This window comes from Mirounga leonina, unplaced genomic scaffold, assembly GCF_011800145.1.
Source record: "Mirounga leonina isolate KUSES-001 unplaced genomic scaffold, KU_Mleo_1.0 Mir_168, whole genome shotgun sequence".
Classification (NCBI taxonomy): Eukaryota; Metazoa; Chordata; class Mammalia; order Carnivora; family Phocidae; genus Mirounga; species Mirounga leonina.
In genome coordinates, this window is record NW_023270426.1 from 26,799,433 (window position 1) to 26,818,437 (window position 19,005).

The following is a 19,005-nucleotide window of genomic DNA, read 5'->3' on the forward strand; positions in this document are numbered from 1 at the left end:
TTTTGGTTTTGGCTTTGGGACCCTTTCCTGTTTCACACCCCCACTACCAGGGATACAAATGGCTAGCCACCTGAGGCTGGCTCCTGCAGCCTCAAGGGGGAGGGAGCTAAGTGCCCTTGGAGTTCTCATAGTTTTCCTAACTACACTCTCGCTGGAGCTGGGCCAGCAACAGGGGTTCAGAAAGGTTTGTGCATTCATTTTGCTCAAGTGAGAATTTGCTTCAAGTAGCATTTCCAAACTGCAACATTAATGGGCCTCATCCTTCATTCTGTCTTTTATCTTCCTTCTAGAAGCAGCATAGTGGTGCAGGGGATCAGCTCTGGGGCAAAACTGCCTGGGTTTCAATCCAGCTCCAGCACTTGTTACCTATGGGACCTTGATAAGCTTCTTACCCTCTGTGTGCCTCCGAGTCCTTACCTGTAACCTGAGGGAAGACAACAGTACCCACCTCAGGAATGTTGTGAAGACTGAGTTCTGACGTGGAAAGCACTTAGAACATAGCCTGGCAATGACAAGCAATAAATACACGTCAGCTGTTTCTCGTGCTTTTGAGGTTCATTCATTTGCTGCTAGGATACCGTGAGGGAGACTGAGGGTGTGATATGGACTTGGTAGAAGGTACGTGCCCTGCAGAGTAGGCAGCATAGGCACAGAAGGCCAACTGGGGGCCCGTGGCTGAAGGGGTGTTCATTGCCTGGTCTGTTCTCCTTCTGGGTTAGACTACAAATAGCTTCTTTTTCTTCACCTGTTATCTTTACTAGTATCCATGCGTCTCTTACCATTCCTGGTTTTTCCTTCCAAGGATGACATCTCACCAAAGTCTTCCCTGCTTTGACCCTCCATGTGTTTTATTTGGCCATCCCTTGCAGTGTTGGTTGCCAACAGAGTTGTCCGTCAAATCACTGGGTCATTTGTTTGAAGTAAAGATACCTGGGCACCACCTCAAACCTGCTGAGCCAATCTGTGAGAGTAGAGCCCAGGGACCTTTAGTTGAGTCTTTATTTGACAGGTAGCATGGTGTGTTATTTAAGACCACAACCGAGGAGCCAGGCTGCCTAGGCTACTTGCTAGTTGTATGACTTTGGGCAAATTATTTAATTCTTTGTCTTTCTGTCCTTATCTGTAGAATGGGCATTATACGAGTACTCACAAGGCTGTTATGAACTTGTAAGATACTCGTAAGAATGTGAGATGATGCCGCTTAAAACAATGTGTAGAACATCATAAACATTTAGTAAATGTTAGCTGTTTCTTTTCTCTTTCTCTTTTACTTTCCCTTCCCTCTTACCTTCTCACCCATCTTCCCTTCCTTCATTATTGCCTTCTCTCCTTCCAACAAACACATATTAGTCATCCACTCAGGGCATGACTTTGGGGACGCAGAGATGAATTAGATGCCATTCTAGTCCTTTATGGGAGGTATAGTATAATGGGGGAAATAGACACATGAACAGAAATAGAATGAAGTGTTCCAGGTGCTTGAATAGATGTATTTACAGAATAGGAATGAAAGAGTTATTTTCTTAGAAAGGAGATGGACTTGAGGAGAGGCTCCAAAGAAGTGACTTTGGTATTCAGAGTTTGAAGAGAGATGAAATTAATCTATTCCATGAAACAAGCATTTTCAAAGGAACCTGCTACATACAAAGCAGAAGTTAGAGTGTCTTCTTGAAATTGTCTTCCTTTAGAGAGTTGCAGCTTCATTTTTAGCTCGATGTTTTAAAAAGTTACTAAACCAGAATAAAAATAATCTTTAAAAAGAAGAGTAAGTTTGGAGGACTCAAGTTTCCTTATTTCAAAACTTACTACAAAACTATGGTAATCAAGATAATGTGGTACTTGCATAAGGATAGACATAGAGATCAATGGAAAAGAAATGAGAATCCAGAAACCCACATGTCTGTTGTCAACTGATTTTTGTCAAGAATGTCAAGACTATTCAATGAAGAAAGAATAATCTTTTCAACAAATGGTGCTGGGACAACTGGATAGCCATGTGCAGAAAAATGAAGTGGGACCCTTACCTCATACCATATACAAAAATTAACTCAAAATGGATCAAAGGCTTAAGTGCAAGAGCTAAAACAATAACACACTAAGAAGAAAATACAGGTGTAAATCTCTATAACCTTGGATTAGTCAATGGTTTCTTAGATATGACACCAAAAGCACAAAAACAAGGAAAAAATTGACACTGCTTCAAAGGACATTACAAAGAAAATGAAAAGACAACCCACAGAATGGAAGAAATATTTGCAAATCATAAGGATCTAGATCCAATACATGTAATGAATATTTACTACTCAATAATAAAAAGACAATACCTTATGTTTTAAAAAATAGGTAAATGAGTTGAATAGATAATTTTCTAAAGAAGACATACAAATGACCGATAAACACATGAAAAGTTGCTCAACATCATTAGTCACTAGGGAAATGAAGATAAAAACACATGAGGTATCACTTCATACCCACTAGGATAGCTATCATAAAAAAAAATGGGAAAATAAGAAGTGTTGGTAAGAATGTGGAGAAATTGAAACTCTCATATATCGCTGATGAGATATAAAATGATGCAGCCACCATGAAAGTTCCTCAAAAAGCTAAACACAGAGCTATCCTCTGACCCAGAAATTCCACTCCTTAAGTATCTACTCAGGAGAAACAAAGACATACATCCACCAAAAAACTAATACATGGATGTCCATAACAGCATTTTTTTTTAAAGATTTTATTTACTTATTTGACAGAGAGAGAGAGAGAGACTGAGCACAACCAGGGGGAGTGGCAGGCAGAGGGAGAAGCAGGCTCCCCACTGAGCAGGGAACCCAAGGCAGGACTCGATTCCAGGACCCTGGGATTGTGTCCTGAGCTGAAGGCAGACGCTTAACCGACTGAGCCACCCAGGCCTCTCAACAGCATTGTTCTTAATAGCCAAAAAGGAGAAATGACTAAATGTTCATCAACTGATGAATGAATGAATGAATAAACAAAAGTGTATCTATACAAAAGAACTTTATTCAGCCATAAAAAGGAATGAAGTACTGATTGATACATGTCGCAACATTATTTCAGTGAAAGAAGACAGACACAAAAGGTCACATAAAATTCCATCTCTATTAAATGTCCAGAAGAGTCAAATCCACGAAAACGGAAAGCTGATGAGTGGTTGCCAGGGGTTTGGGAAGAAGGGAATGGGGAGTGGCTGCTGACAGGTTTGGAGTTTATTGCTGGGGTGATGGAAAAGCTCTGGGCATAGGTAGTGAGGATATACAAAATTAAGAAGATATTAAAACCCAGTGAATTGTATTTTTTTTTAAATGGTGAAGTTTATATCATATGAATTCTATGTCAATAGCAAAAAGAAAAAAGAAAAAAGTTATTAAAACCAGCATAAACTTTCTATTTTCTTTGGAATGTTGATACATCGATACAAATCAGCTGAAATAATAAAGCACAGGAGTTATGCCATTACTGTTTGTTTTATAAAAACATATGTTCCATTTGAGATGACAAGTTAAGGTTGATTCAGGTTATGATCAAGAGGAGGCAGGGGCCAAGGGAAGGCTGAGTTGAAAGGACCTGGTTGTCAAGACTCCTTTGACTAACTTCTAAACTCCCATATAATAACTCCTGTGTTCATCAAAACAGCACTTTGAATAAACGTTTTTATTAAAACTTTATGGTACACTAATTAGTGGGTCAAACCTTGTCTCAGAAGTACCAGTGAGTCACTTTGGGACATGTCCGAGCTTCTGAGGCACACTACACAGCTGTTAATCTGGGGCTAACCCGTGGCCCTGGTGAGCTCCTGCCTCCTCTCAGCACGTCTGTCTATAAGACGACGCCAGCAGCACCTGCTCTGTCCCTGACACGCGCTTTTACTTCGCTCATTCTGCGGGCAGAGCATTCGTGCGGCTAGCCGTAAGACTCGGTATGTTCTTGGGAATATAATTCACAGATCAGATGGACTTTGTCTTGTCCATTCAAGCAGATCTTTTCATTCATTTCTGCTCTCTTTCAAAAGAGTTCAGGGGGCACCTGGGTTGCTCAGTCAGTTAAGCATCCAACTCTCAGTTTCGGCTGAGGTCGTGATCTCAGGGTCATGGGATCGAGCCCCACGTGGGGCTCTGCGCTCAGTGGGGAGTCTGCTTCCCCTCGCCCTCTGCCCTTCCCCCCACTCTTGTACACACACACACACACACACACACACTCTCTCTCTCTCTCAAATAAATAAATAAATCTTAAAAAAAAAAAAAAGAGTTCAAATGTTGATTCACTCTCCTCAGTGAACTCCTGAGCATATCTGGGCAAGTGTAATATTTCTAATCCTTGAGGAGGGATGCTGGTCTACACAGTAGGAGGTTAGGATTTCATTACTTAATGTGGCAAACTGTTCTTACTGACGATTGCACTCCAGATATGCCCCCCGCCCCGCCCCCTTATTTATATCCAAGATATAAATAAGGATTCTAAAGCATTTTGCAGTCTTACTAGGTGGGGAGATTAATCATGTTGGGGACTCCCTGATGGGGGGGGTGGGGCCGAGGGAATTACCCTCAGAGTTTAATTATGAAACTCACATAAAATGGTTGCAAAGTGATCCAAAGGCACAGAAAGATTAAGATGAGACACTGAGGGAGAAGAGAGTTGATAAACCCCAGCAGTACTGCCTCCAGGCCCATCTGGGAGATAAGAGGATTTGGGAATTCCTGTCCCAGTAGGAAGGCCACTTTGGCCTGAGGTGGAGGCGGAGAAAGAGCTTTGGAACTATGGGACTATGAGCTGAGGACCTACCTGCCCGCAATGTGGTTCTGCAGCGAGATGAATGCCTGAGATGGTAAAACTGGATTTCCCTGCCTTCCTTTCCCCCAACCGATTCGATGTTCACTAGCAACTTTCTGAACAGGTTTGCCTCCCCTGGGACACCACGCTGTAGTGGTTAAGTGCCAGACTCTGGTTCACACCATGTGGGTTCAGCTCCCGTCGCTAACACTCACTCGTTTCATCATCTTACAAGTTAGAGAACCTCTGACTTTCTCTGTGAAGGGGCTTAACCACAGTTTCTACCAGATGGGCTTGTTGTGAGGATTAAACCAGGTAATCATATAAAGTGCTTTCTAAATGCTAGCCACTAGGATTATTGTTATGTTGTTCAAACGTAGTTCTGTCTATGCGGAGTGAATAGGCTGCTTACATAGGGCAATTATGTTTTCCATGGACACTTACTTAGTTGCGCTTCCGATTTCATATGCTAATCACCTGAATTTAGTGACAAGAAGAGAGCGATGGGGGGACTGAGATTCAGGGTTCTGATCCTACCTGAGGTTCAGTGATAAAGGCATGGCAACTTCATCTAGGTTATAAATACCACCTTGTGCAGCCCCTTGGGGTCTGCCTGCTGGTCTTTCCTTGAAGATACCCTCTTGGTCAGGATCTCGCTTTGAATTTCCTTAAGAAATTCACAGAGGGATACTTAAATGGGGCCAGTGGTTCCCATGGTGGTTGCAAGCTGAAACACCAATCTACTGAGGACTGCGTTTATATATATCAGGCCATACCCCTTTCTAAAACCTTCGGAAGCCTTCCTTCCTGCTCTGAGGATAAAAGTTAACTTCACGCTAGGGTCCATGAGGTCCTTCCTATCTGGCAAGTTCTGCCCTTCCAACCACTCCGTGTAACTCTCCTTTGCTCGCCATGCTCTAGTCCAGGGGTTGGCAAACGACAGCAAAGTTTGGACAAGTTTTATTGGGATACAGCACACCCATTTGTTTACCTATTGTCTAAGGCTGCTTTCATGCCGCAATGGTAGAGTTGGGCTAGTTGAGACAGAGACCCTATGACCCACGGTGTCACATGGTAATGCCTAATTGCACGGGACTTGGGACAGGAGGTCTAGTTGTGCATCCAAGATGAAGAAATGGTTTTGTTCGTCAGCTAACAATTCTTGCCATAAAAACAAATCTACGTGCTTGGGGGTCCTGAAGACCCGGCTGCCCTTACCATTCGGATTACCACTCATCCCCCACCAAAGGTCTCTGGGCCACACTCTACAGAACTTACAACTTCAGAGGGCACATATTTTGAAAAACACTGACTTTACTGATTTGATTTGACACTTTGAATATAGTTACTTTGGCATTTTGGTTACATTTTAACTACTCACACTACCCATGCTTTAAGAACATTTAACAGGAAGTAAGTGGCAATTTCACATTGAGTCTAACTAATAAGTAACAACAATAATAGGCACTAACACATGATGCACGCCTTAAATACCTGATTTTGCCTAATCCTTACCTGTGAGGTGAGGGCTATTATCCATTTTAAAGATGAGGAAAAGAGAAGTTAAGTGACTTGGCCAAGATACATAAGAATACAGAATAAATGATGGACGCAGGACTCAAAACCCATTGCCTGACTCCAGGGCACCAAGTTCACTACTTCAGCTCTGTAACCACATGATACAGTGAAACTAATACCTCAGCCTTGCAGAACCGCTCACGGTTCACAAAATCGATGAGCTTATCCTCATTTTCCAGGTAAAGTAAGCAGAGGCAGAACAAAGTTCCATGATTTGACACAGTTGTGTATCTACTCTCAGGCAGAGGAATATTGGAAACTGCGGTCAAGATTCCTCCCACCAGAAGCAAGAACCGAAGATGCGCTATAAGCCACTGCCTCTTTTGGCCCAGTCTCACAGCTGGAACCTGCCGGACACTGAGTCAGAACCAACTATCTGGATGTATTTCAGCTACATATATATATGTTAGGAGATGCCAAATACATACATCCCTTAAGAAAGAAGTTCTGCCCCTAAGAATATGTTCTCCCTCACTGAGAAGAGAGGCAGTGCTGTGATAATAAAAAAATTGGAAACTACCCTACTACTGCCCTCAAAGATCATGTTTTTCAAATTATCTGGGAAAATGCTCACAATAAAATATGCATAAACATATACATTTTCATTTATACTCATTAATATCTACTTATACTCAACAATATATACTTATTTTATATATACATACACATTTGTATAAATTGTATGTGTATAAGACCATCCCTGTTTCCGATAGATCTTTGTGTATTTTATGCTTTATATTAGACGTTTCCTAAAAGATACTAATTTATGCTAAATAATTTCACAGGAGATGCATTAAGATATTAACCATGGCTATCTGTGGAAAGTAGATGATAGTCGATTACTATTTTCTTCAACGTATTTTTCCGTGCTTTTCTAACTTTATGCCATGAAGGTATTTAACTTTTATGGGGAGAAAATGTTCACGATGCATGTGATGTTAAGGAACGGTGCTGGTGCCCCGTGTTTCACAGACTGCGTCCTCAGCAAGGGCCTGCCCTACTATCCGGGGGCACTAAGCACTAAAATGCAACCACTAAAAACATAGCTCCACTTTGAATCAACCCCGAATCGCACTCAGAAACTGCCAGTTAACCATCAGTAGCAGCTAAGCGTGTTGTGAATTTAATCATCTGTACTGTTGCTTGCGCAGAGACACGAGCAGGAGGGGGGAGATTTGAATCTTTGTGGTTTCATGGGATGCACCGTCTGGGGTCCCTTCAGAGCAGAAGACGGAAAAGGTGCAGACGTGATGGAGGACTGCAGGGCGCTCCGGGAGCCGAGGCAGGCCACGCCCTTCCCCGATGCATTCATTTCTATCTACTGATTTTCAACAGGGCTTAGGAGCCTCCTGAGAAAAATCAAAATCTTACCTACCAGGTGCAGAAAGGAGGGCGCTTCCCCATGGAGGACAGTTACAGGGAGGAACAGGTGCCTCTAGGGAAGAACTAAACGGCTTCCCACGGGAAAGGGCGCCGTTAGTGCAGAGTGGAGTTACTGATAGCATCTCAGCTGACACCAGAACTTGCCCTCTCCCAGACAGCCCACGGCCATTGCCTAGGCAATGGCTTAGGCAAGGAGTTGACCGTCCTCGAAGTGGGGATGGTAGCTGCAGCGATGTCAGGAGCAGAGTTTATACCTTGGAGGGGCAGTACTTCTGGGGAAGTCTCAGGGTGGGGGGTGATGACTGTCCCGGGCGGCCACACCTCCAGGGAGAAGGCGCTGCCACAGACCGCCATCGCGCCCGAGGTTGAACAATTTAATGTGGGACACTCCTCAGCAAGCCTTTAGCTGTCGCTTTGCTGCCTTCCCAGCTTGACGGGCAGGTATTCCAAATTTACCAACATTGGGCCTGCAGGATTTCCAGGTGCTGGTCACCGTGACAGCGACGGCGATGGGGACAGACCTCTAGTCCTGAGGGACATCTTTGCGGAAGCAGTGGAGGCCAGGTCCCTGGGTTCCTGTCGTGATGGGGACACTCGAAGGAATGATTTCTGATTACATGTCAGCACCCCTGGGCATTTGCAAAAGTATTTAGGGGAAAGGGACTCTTTAAAGGCTCAGGCAAAGCAGGGACACCCATAATCGAAGAAGTGTGCAGTGGGGACCAGTTTGTTTAAACAAAGCAAGCCAAAGGGGCCATTAGAGCACATGACTCTGAATTCAATGTTTTTCTAGAGCAATTTGGCTTCTGTAGCTACTTGTTAAAATTATTTCAAGGAGGTGTGCTTCTAGGACATCATTTTTATTAGAGGAGAGAAACACCATGATGTCAGGCAAATCCGGACAACAGTTCACCATAGACACAGTTTATTTCTGGAGGCCCCTCCCCCAAGGGATCTTCTCAATCCGTCCACAGTACACTCAGCAGCCCCACAACAGTTGTATTCTCTGTCCCATATTTATTCTGTCCTTTCTCCCATTGCAACTTAAGTTAGCTAGGATGGCAGAAAAGCAATCTGATATGTCTATTCACCCAAAATGACAAATGACTGACAGCAGGTCAGGTTAAAGTTTCTATTTTAAAGGAGGCTGTCTGAGGTCCACAGTGCCTTAACAGAAAGGAATCAGGCTCACTGTGAAATTCTTTCACTTTGACAAGCCGTTGGAGAGAGAATTTTGGGCAGGGGAACTTCCTAGAATCTATGAATGATACACCAAAGGCAACTCAATTGACTCATAAAGTTAACTCTGATGGTGCTGATGACATAACTAATAAGCCCTAAGCTGGCACTGCCTCATCTTTACATAGTTTTATTCAACATCCTTTTGAAGTAGGAACAGCAGAAATGATCATCCCTAATTCACCGCTAAGACCCTAAGGAGTAGAGAGGGCTACTCATTTGCCCTAGCCTTTTGGCTAGGTGGAACTGGCACTGAATACAGTGTCGTCTTATTTAGGCCAAAAGACGGAGTGCCCAACACAAGAATGTTTTCCTGGGCTCTGATGGGTATCCTGCAATGCTAAGTTGCGAAGGACTTACAGGTCAGCTAGATTATCTGATCTAAACCTCTCTTTCCCCATTTCCAATCCTTCAGCAAATCCCATTGACTTCACGTTCAGAACACAAGCTGCAAATGACCGCTCCCCCGCCCCTTCCACTGCTGCCTGCCTCCCCGACTCCTCACCCTGTCTCAGATGACAAGATCTCAACAGTTTCCTGACTGCTCTCCCCGCTTCCACACTTGCCCCTCTAAAGTCTGTTCTTCTCACACCAGCCAAAGGGATCCTGTGAAAAGTAAGCCATGTCCCGGCAGTCCTTGGCTCTAATCCTGGATAGCTCCCATCCCACTGAGTCAAAGCTAGCATCACCACCCTGGCCCCTGGCTGCCTTGCTGGCCAAATCTCCGCCTCTGCCCCAGCTTCTCTCCGGCCACACTGGTCTTTTTGCTGTTTCTTAAATTTATCAACTACTTTCCTCCATGACGGTCTTCCTCCTTGCTGGTCCCCCACCTGGAGTCCCTCAGATGTCCACATGACAAGTCTCCTTCACTTCATTCAGATCCCTGTTCAAATATCACCTCCTCAGAGAATCCCCCACCCCACTCCATCCAAAGCAGTGCCTCTACTCACTACCCTCTCACCAGGTGTTTATTTTCTTCATAGCACATTATATATTTTAAAAATGCATTGTCTGGCCCTCCTATCTAGATGTAAGCCCCCTGTGAGTTTTGTTTTGTTCACTGCTAGATCCTCCTTGCCTAGAGTAGCGCCCGGCTCTAACTTGCTGAATAAAAGAAACTGAGAAACAGAGCAACCCATTTCTTTTTAGATAAGCCCACATACACAAAAACGTTTTCTTCCTTTTCAGTTTAAACTGCTGAGCGTATGACACGGTCCTGTGATCATTTCTTTCTTTCTTTTTTTTTTCTGATGCTCTGACCTCTGGGTGACCGTTAGCAAGTAAGTTGACTTCATTAGAACTCACTTTACCAAGCTGGAGAATGGGAATAAAAATACCACCTACCTTCCTTCCCTGACACTTCAATGAAGCAGCCTCTGAAGAGCCTTCTTTGTGTTTTAGAGAAGGAGCCACACAGATGAAAATTCTCATTATGAAGTTACAATTAAAGCCCCAGGGGGGTAGGAGCCTTGCTCTGTTTCATTCTCAGCTGGAGAAGGCATTCAGTAAGTGCTTATCAAAGTTAATATCTGTGGGACGCAAACCACACCTGGCCTTGTAGCAGTCATCACAGAAACTGGCTCCCTTTCTGGGCCAACGCTCTGACAGCAAGAGAACGAAATCTAACTTCGAAGTGACGCAGATTCCTTTTTCCTAGAAGAAGCCAACTGCATGACACTTGGTGGACAAAAGCTACTGCTGGTGTGTTCTCTGCTTTGAACGTTAAGTAGGGAATTTCACGAGAAGAGGAAAAGTCACATCAGAGCATTCTTTTTTTTCGGTATAACTTGCTTCAAAGTGACCCTGATTAATACAGTGACTCTCCTAATTTTGGTGCATTTCCTGGTTCAGCTGAGAGCTACTGAGTCAGCAGATATTCCCCTGGTCAGACCCTAGTGAAAACTAGCATGTGCGGTCTGGTGCTGGGCTTCCCATGCCCAACGAGGATTTGCTGAATCGATGAGTGCATGCATATTCACACTAAACAATGTGCTTCCATCTTTCCCTCTTGCTTTCTCCCCCTCTTCCCTTTCTAACTCCTTTTTATTCCTTCCCCATCCTGCCCCTGTGTTTGCCCAGACACACAGGTCTTCTCTGGTGTTGCTGGGCTTGAAAGTTTCCTGATCCTTTCAAGTCCAATAGTTTGGTGTCTGAAGATCTGAGTTCTCTCCTGGTCTCTGCCATTTAAAGAGATGTGTTGTAATTTCCCCAGCAGAAGTGAAAGTGATCTGCATCTACCTGAATATCTGCACAGGCCCAAGAATGAGTGGGAGAGGCCACCGGAGAGGAGGAAGAGGGGACTTCTGAAGGGGCTGAGGGCGAACCCTCCCAGGCGTTCTGACCACCCCTTGGGAGGAAATGAAAACTTGCCTTCAAGGGCAATGTTGCCATTGATTATAATTCTCTGTCATCAAACAGGTGCCAGGAAAAAAAAAATTTCATTTTTATTTTTATACATTAATTTGAACACTCATTTGCCTGAGGAGGAACTAAACAAGGATGCAAAATTTATAGTTAAAGATGAATAAAATAGTAACATATCTTTTGTTTCCCCTAACTCATAACACCTAAATCAGCACAGCACCCTGATTACTATCCTACACATGCATTTAGATTATAAATTAGCTCAGTTTTAAGCACATTTGTTACAGTTGAGCAAGTTGAGAGATGCATTCTGTGGCCACATTAATACTAATGATGGTGACCTTCAGAACTCTCCTAACCCCAAGAACACTCACAGCAGAACCAATAATCTTGGCTTCTTTGGCCCCAATCAGAAAGTTTTCATCTAGTGCATTCAGCTCTAATCGCAGCAGAATCTTTCAAATAGATTTGTTTCCAGAAAGCTTGTTTGACACAGGTCAAATGGCAGAAGTTACAAAGGATGTCATTATTTTACATAAAATATCTGTGGAAATTTCACCTAGAAACTGTTGCCTTTTTATCCTATTAGCTGGCATAAAGAAAGTGACAGCTAGGTCAAATTGTTACCATGGTGGCAAGAATCATTTTATGGTACATTCCTAATAGTTCTAAAACATATTGATATGAAATAAAAGTTATCAGAATTAACTGGTGATGTTTCGCTTAACAAGTGGAAAAGATGAATAATTTCTTAAGAACATTAGAAGACCTAAAAGTGAGACCTGAAACCATAAAACTGCTAAAAGAAAACATGGGCCATAATTTCTTGGCCATTGGACTTAGCAGCACAGTTATGGATGTGTCTCCTCAGGCAAGAGAAACAAAGGCAAATATAAACTACTGGGACTACACCAAAATAAAAAACTTTTGCACAGCAAAAGGAAACCATCAACAAAACAAAAAGACAACCTACTGAATGGGAGAAGATATTTGCAAATGATAGATCCAATAAGGGGCTAATATCCAAAATACAAAAACCATATACAACTCTACACGAAAAAAACAAATAATCCAATTAAAAAATGGGCAGAGGACCGAATAGACATTTTTCCAAAGCAGATATCCAGATGGCCAACAAACACATGAAAAGATGCTCAACATCACAAATCATCAGGGACATGCAAATCCAAATCACAGTGAGATACCACCTTGCACCAGTCAGAACGGCTAGTATCAAAAAGACAAGAAGTAACAAGTTTTGGAGAGGTATGGAGAAAAGGAAACCCTCGTGCACTGTCATTGCATTTGTTGAAAGAATATTGTCAAGGTCTTTATCTATATTTTGTGGTTCCACAGAACACAGTTTCTTTAGATTTTAGTCTTAGTTTCCACAATACTGCTGGTTTGTTTTAGTCTTATAGAAACTGTAGGTTTTTATTTAGGATCATATTGAGAACTTTGCTTTGGTTGGTAGGAGGCTCAAAACCAAATTTACAGACTATCTCTAGTGACTCCACAGAACTTTATGTATGCATATCGTTTTCTTTCTTTTCTTAAGGGTGAGTGGGAGTACATTAATTTTATCATTGCCTTTATTTTATTACCAGTATTTTCTCTTCACTCTTAGTTTTGCAAGTTTTTTCTTTTTTCCTTTTCTATTATATACATTCTTTAAAAAAATACCCAGATAGTAGATTCTTTTTTAAATTTTTAAAAATTTTTAAAGATTTTATTTATTTATTTGATACAGAGAGAGAGAGAGAGAGAGCACAAGCAGGGGGAGCAGCAGAGGGAGAGGGAGAAGTAGACTCGCTGCTGAGCATGGAGCCCGATATGGGGCTCAATCCCAGGACCCTGGGATCATAACCTGAGCAGAAGGCAGGTGCTTAACTGACTGAGCCACCCAGGCACCCCAGTAGATTCTTTTTTTAAAGATTTTATTTATTCATTTTTAGAGAGGGGGGGAGGAGCAGAGGGGTAGGGAGAGGGACAAGCAGACTCCTCCCTAAGCACGGAGCCTCCTGTGGGGCTCAATCTCAGGATTCTGAGATCAAGACCAGAGTGGAAATCAAGAGTCCAATGCTTAACTGACTGAGCTATCCAGGTGTCCCATCTATTATATACATTCTTAAAAGCTGTCATGCAAGGAGATGGAGCATGGACATATAAATAAATGTGGTCTTAAGGCGATAAACTTAACACATCCAAAATCATCATCCTGGTGCTACTATTTATCCTATCTCACTCTCTTTTTAGAACTAGAAATTTAGAATGTTGTCCTCCTTGAAGTTACAAAAAGATTCTTTGAGTTTGCATACACCGAACTTAGGTTTTCTTCTAGTCTTAAATCTTGTTCTCTGTTTTTTAAACTTTGCCTCAGTAAATTAATATGACCTGTGACTGTAGGTTTTAGTCATCAGCTTGGGGAAGACGCTACTGCTACACTTCCAGTGAGCATCTTATCTTTTTTTGATAGTTGCGCGGGGGTGGGGGGGAGGTGATGGCTCTATTCTGATCCATCACCTTCTTTTATTCTGTCTGCCCAGTAACTGTGTTCTTGCATCTGTTCCTTCACTTTCGAACTCAACTCATCAATTTATTATTTGGCCATTTCATATTCTCTGTCTCTCTCTCTCAACCCCTTCTTTCTTTGTCTCTTTCCCTGTATCTCTTTCTCCTGTCCATCCATCCATTCTGCCTTCCTGCTATATGCTTCCCCAGAAGTTTCCAAATTAACAACAAAGGCTCCTATATAATCAGGCCATTAAAACCAAAATAAAATTCTAGAAACCACAGAAAACAAAAAAGAAACAAGTATGGCAAAAAACTAGCCGTGATTGCAGTCTTAAACTCAGTGTGGACTCTGCTAATCCACATCAAGGGGAGAACCAGAATCGATTCTGTAAGTCCTAGTGGCAGGCAACTTGTATTAACATACTGGCTGTCAGCACAGCTGGACCTGGGCTGGGTGGAGGAGAGAAGAGGGTTGTGGGGGACATTGGAGATTTATTTGAATAGACAGTGGAATGAAGATAACCAGACCCCATTTTGGAATCATCCAGAGAGAGTCCTCTCTCTTTCATTCCTCACATCCAATCCATTAACAACTTCTATTATTCCTAGTCTCAAGATGCATGTTCATGTCTTCATATACCAGGGGGCATCTGCCATATCCTTCTTCCTCCACTGCTATCTGGCCATGCTGGTCACCATCATCTCTGGCCTGGGTTGGCATAGCCTCTTTCAGTGTTCACTCTGCCCCCGCCCTTGCCCTTGAATGCATTCTTCTCCACCCAGCCGCCAATGTGATCATGTGAAAATATGGATCACATCCCTCTGCTCAAGCACTGCCAGTGGTTTTTCTTTTCATCTCGCTCAGAGTTAGAGCCAAAGTGTTTCCCATGGCTAGTTGACTCTACGAGACCTGGACCCCCCACCTCTCGGAGCTCTCCCTCCGCTTCATGGCGCTTCAGCCAAGCATCCTGAATGGCTGTCCTCAGGATGTTCCCTTTGCCTGCAAAGATTCCTCAGTTATACTCATGTCTCACTCCTCATCTCTTTCAGGTCCTTGCTCATCAGAGAGACATCTTACCTGAATTCTTTATCATCCCATCTAAAATTAAAGCTCCTCTGCTACTCCGCCCTCTCTATCCCTTCGTTTTATTGTTCTCCATAGCACTTATTTCTACCTAACATACCATGTATGATTGTATCCATTTATTTATTGTCTATCCTCCACCACCCAGTAGAGTACAAACTTCGTCAGGGCAGATGTTGTTGTTGCTATTGTTTTAATCTGTATTGTTTATGCTGTATGCCCAACACCCAAAACAGCGCCAGGTGGGGAAGTAGTGCAATAAATATTTGTTGAATGAATGAATGGAAGTAAATACTCTGGCCTCACTGGCACAAATCTACACAGCTAAGCTTATACACAGAATGCCATCCAGAAAAAATTAACAGAATGAAGGAGCAAGTTCCCCATTGCCAGAGTAAAATAGGAAATTAAAGCAATGACCAGTTAATTAGGGCACAGGGATTACGTAGTGTTATAGGATCATATAGAATCATGGACTGACAGGAAATGTGAGCTCTCTCATCCCTGCCTCCTGACTAAAGGAAAGAGAGGGCACATTTACACAACGTTGAAGGTGATATTCTCTGTACGTAAGTGCATTTGGAGAAATACTTTGGTTTTCCAGTCATTCACAATTTTTTCTTTTGATGTTCAACAACTTACTCTCCACTTGTCTTCTTGGGAAACTCACAAATCTACCTTAAATCCCACTCACTGAATGAAAAGTCAAGTGTAATGACATCAACCTCCTGCTTTTCTTTATCTTTGACTATCTGACCTCAAACAGCAATAGAAAAAAGTACAATGTTCCTCAAGTATCAATAAAAAAATCAAAATTCTACCAAACGGTATTGAAGACTATAGCCTTTTCCTAAGTTTACTTCAGTAATTTCCTCTGAAATACATTTTTCTATTATAGATTATGAACAACTTTTTAATTTTTTTTTTTAATAGGAAGGAACTGCTAGCTCAACTGTCTTTTTAAAGTTTACACATTAAAGGTCAAATTCTGTTATGGCAATGTGCTGCAGTTAAAAAAAAAAAAATCCCAGGGGGTAAGATTTTCTGGTCTAGCAGAAGGTCCATTTTTGGCTATCGTCTTATTTTTGTTAGATATTGCTTTAAGTCAGTTTAAGTCAGTAGCAAGCTTCCAGTGAACTAAAAGAGCGTGAGAGAAGGCAGGTTAGACTGGGAATTGGAAGACCTGGCTGGAATCTGGTTCTCATTCTGGTATGAATCTGCTGTGGGAGTGTGAGGCAAGTTACTCGGCCTTTCTGGGCTTGAGTATTTCTTCCAATAAAACAAGAGCTTTAGATATAAGGAAACTGTGTATTCTCTTTCATCTCTAGGATTTATGATTCTTCGTATAGTGAGAACGGATTTGGCCTTACTTTTTTTTCATTTTGTCCTTCTCTCCCTCCCTCTCTTCCTCCCATCCATCCATCCATCCATCTTTATTTACAGTTTGATTCTCTACTTTCTTTCCTTCTGCTCTTTCTCCTTTTCTTAACCTTTTCTTTTCAAAAACTTTCTTTCCTACTTCTTTCTTCATCTTTTACCTTCCTTTTCTTGTATTTTCTTGTATCCATTTCCTTCCTTTTCTTGTATTCTTTCCTTTTCTCTTTGTTTGTGCCCTGTCTCCTTTCCAGCTTTCTTTCGCCTTCTTTCTTTCATTCTTTCTCTCGGCAGCAAATCACTTGACATTTCAACAAATCCATAAAGTAGCAGTAGTTTTATGGGCTGGTGTTAACACCTATTATGACCAGCCAGGCATTACAAACTGATGGGAGTGCTGATAGAGTGGCTGTAAGGCTTTGCGTGGAAAGTAGCCAAATCAGCACATGGCTATTATTTAATGATGCCCAGAGACTAACAGGAAGCTTTCGGCAAATTGCCTCACAAATTATACAGTGGCTCCCTGCCTTCTCGCTACTGGCATGAAATTGATTTGTGAAACTGGGTTTGACATCCAAATTCTTTCCTTGTCACTGGAAGCCTCAAAGCTACCTTTTTAAACCTCAGTATTAAAAGTAAATTTAAAAAGAAAATGCCATAAACAAAGGGAGTGTAAACAACACACTTGGGAAATATTTACAATATAATGACAACCAAAAGGCCTAATTCCCATAACATATAAAGCATTCTTGCAAATTATTCGTATATACATGTGGAGATTTCCGTAGGAAATGGCAAATTTTATGAGTAGCTAATTTGCAGAGAAGAAGATAAAAATGGCCAACAAACAGAGGATACTCAACCTCAACAATTAAAGAAATTCAGTTTTAAAAGATAGTTTTTTTGAGGGGTGCCCGGCTGGCTCAGTTGGAAGAGCAGGCGACTCTTGACCTCAGGGTTGTGAGTTTGAGCCCCTCCTTGGGTATAAAGATTACTAAAAATAAATAAATAAATAAATAAATAAATAAATAAATAAATAAACTTAAAAAAAATAAATGAAAGGTAATTTTTTGAAAGGAAATTTATTTTAACAAGATATCATGCTTTACACTGGCCTGAAGGCGAATATTCACGTACCTTTTCTCTTTCTTAACTTTTAATCTCACCACGCACGCCTTTAGAAGTGACTTTAACAATACCTTCTCCCAATAAATAACTTTGCCAAATAACATCCCTTTACTATTCTCTTAAAAGTCTAGCTTGTAAAGACACTGGGGGGTATTTTTCCTTTTTTCTTTTTCTTTTTTTTTTTTTTTCAGATTCTATTTATTTATTTGAGAGAGTGCACGGAGGGAGAATGAGAGGGAGAAGCAGACTCCCCGCTGAGCAGAGAGCCCCACTCTGGGCTCAATCCAGGACCCTGAGATCATGACCTGAGCCAAAGGCAGACACTTAACTGACTGAGCCACCCAGGTGCCCCTGGGGGGTGGGTAGTTGGGTATTCTTCCGAGTGATGCTTTATGTAAGCCCATTCTTCACACTGGATCGCCAGTTATTTTTCTCTACTTCCCACCCCTTACCGAAATACTCAGAATTTTAGTTATCGCTGCCATTTTTCAAATACATGTTGGAAAGAAACTGGGGCACCTTTGAGAGCCCCTTCACTTTTATCTCTTCTTTAGTACAGTGGAAACCTAAGATCACAGGACTCGGAGTCAAACCAAACCCAGGTTCAATCTTGGCTCTGATATTTAGGACTGCATGTCCTTGAGTAAGTAACTTACTCTCTTGAGCCTCAATTTTCTCATCTGTAAAATAGGACTCCCACCAGCACCTCTTTCATAAGGTTTTGGTAAGGCTTGAGTAATAGGATGCATCTAAAGTGCTTAGTGGAGTCCCCAACACAGGACCAAATAAATACACTGCCGGGATACGGTGGGGATGGTGGGGATGCTGAGGAGGAGGAGGAAAGCTGAAGAGAGTGAGAGACCTGATCGTACCCATGCGGGGAAACTCCACATGGTATCTACACAGTTAGAAAGAAGAGGCTGAATTTCACCTAGAGGTGAAGGAAAGAACTTTGCAACTTGTTCATGGCTGGAGTCTAAGTCCCTTGCAATCTCACTGAGTCAGTGGAATACAGAAGGATATCTCATTCTGATGAACAGCCGAGCTGTAAAACCTCTCGCACATCTACATGCAGTTGAATGAGGGAAGCAGATCAGAAAAGAGTGATAATATTTGCAACAGTGGGGAAGGCAAACACACATCCAGGTCTCTGTATAATTTTGACACAATATGGGTCAACATCTAATAATATTCCAAAGATGCTGAGAGGTAACCTTGACAACTCAGCAGATGCAGGCACTGAAAGAATAAGAGATTCACAGAGAGACGCAGGAGAAAATCTGGGCCATTTTCTTGGTGCACTGATGGCTCATAGCTTTCGCTTTGGGAAAAAAAAATCTGCTGTAATTCATATGGCAAAGTCTTCTTTGACTTAATCAGCAAATCTTGACGTAACATGTGTAACATGCAAAGGCACTGCGTTAGGTGTTGGGACCGTCGGGGTATTCCCTGCCCACAGGAAACACCTCTGGAAGGACATTCCCCTTTATAGCCAAATAGGACGCAACTTACCCCATACAATAGCCCTGCGAGCTTTGCCTTATCGGTGCCATTTT

General features: G+C 42.2%; 1 long non-coding RNA gene across 1 annotated transcript in view; it reads left to right on the forward strand.

Annotated features, from left to right (window-relative positions):
* The window catches only part of LOC118016767, a 45,836-nt gene that overhangs the window by 14,968 nt on the left and 11,863 nt on the right, over nucleotides 1-19,005 (forward strand). The window lies entirely within an intron of this gene.